Genomic DNA, 1,022 nt, shown 5'->3' with positions numbered 1-1,022 from the left:
TTTTTAATATATGCCAGCAACTGCTCGATGTTTGTTCACATACTTTATTTCACTTACTTTTCACGAAACTTCTAAGAATTAGGTTTTATCATACTACTTTACTAAATAAGATCAAACCGAAGCATAGAAAAGTGATTTATTAGTTCAAACTCATACATTAGTGGTATTAGTGCTATGTAAGGCTTCTTTAAGTCCTAAACATTAAAGTTATTATGATTATGATGTTCTTTCACATATATCTTTTTTTCTTTTTGGTAAGGCAACCTTTGGTTGACCTCATAGACTGCAAGGACATTGTCAGTTTACGATCTCTTATTTTTTATTATTTTTTATTTTTTTATGCCTATAGCACCTGGTCTTCCTAGGTGGTCTCCCCTCCAAGTACTAACCAGGTACAACCCTGCTTAGCTTCTGAGATCAGACAGGATTGGGCTTGTTCAGGGTGGCATAGCCATAGAACACATATATATTTTTTCACCATGAAACCATACTATATCTGTGAGAAAGTCATGCAATATTCTGACTTTTCTCATAGCCAATATGATTTCTTTTTTTCTGAAATAAGTTATAATTTCCTAAAAGAACAGTCATGTTGCTGGTGACCAAGTATGTCCTTAGCACGCCTATTCAGTAACGTAGTACCTAATGGAAAAGCTAGACTGAAGCACTAGTCATGCCTTTTCAATATGTCATTCTTTAACAGTGAGAATGACTTGGGATTTGGAATATTTTCTAAGATCAACTGTTAGAGGGATGAGTGGCTTTTTATGATAAATATTCTTTATGTTGGATGACTGGGGGTATTTTTTTTTTTTGAACATTTATTGAACACTTCCTATGTTCATGATACTGTGACAGGCCACAGAAAGATAAATGAAACATGGAATTCACGTACTACTGAAAAGGGATTATAGGTAAAGAGACAAGGACAAGGAGATATTATTCACTATGAAAGAAATAAGGAGAGATAAATGTGCCTAATCCAGGTAAATGTGGTCAAAGAATACTTTCAATATATGATG

The 1,022-nt window shown here is 33.7% G+C and overlaps 1 pseudogene; it reads right to left on the bottom strand.

Annotated features, from left to right (window-relative positions):
- Positions 1 to 340: 340 nt before the first annotated feature.
- LOC118603078 lies at positions 341 to 459 on the bottom strand (annotated as a pseudogene).
- Between the last annotated feature and the right edge of the window lie 563 nt (positions 460 to 1,022).

This window comes from Rousettus aegyptiacus, unplaced genomic scaffold (genome assembly GCF_014176215.1).
Source record: "Rousettus aegyptiacus isolate mRouAeg1 unplaced genomic scaffold, mRouAeg1.p scaffold_m13_p_5, whole genome shotgun sequence".
NCBI lineage: Eukaryota > Metazoa > Chordata > Mammalia > Chiroptera > Pteropodidae > Rousettus > Rousettus aegyptiacus.
The sequence above is the reverse complement of the archived record's forward strand: the minus strand, read 5'-3'. Positions and strand labels throughout refer to the sequence as shown.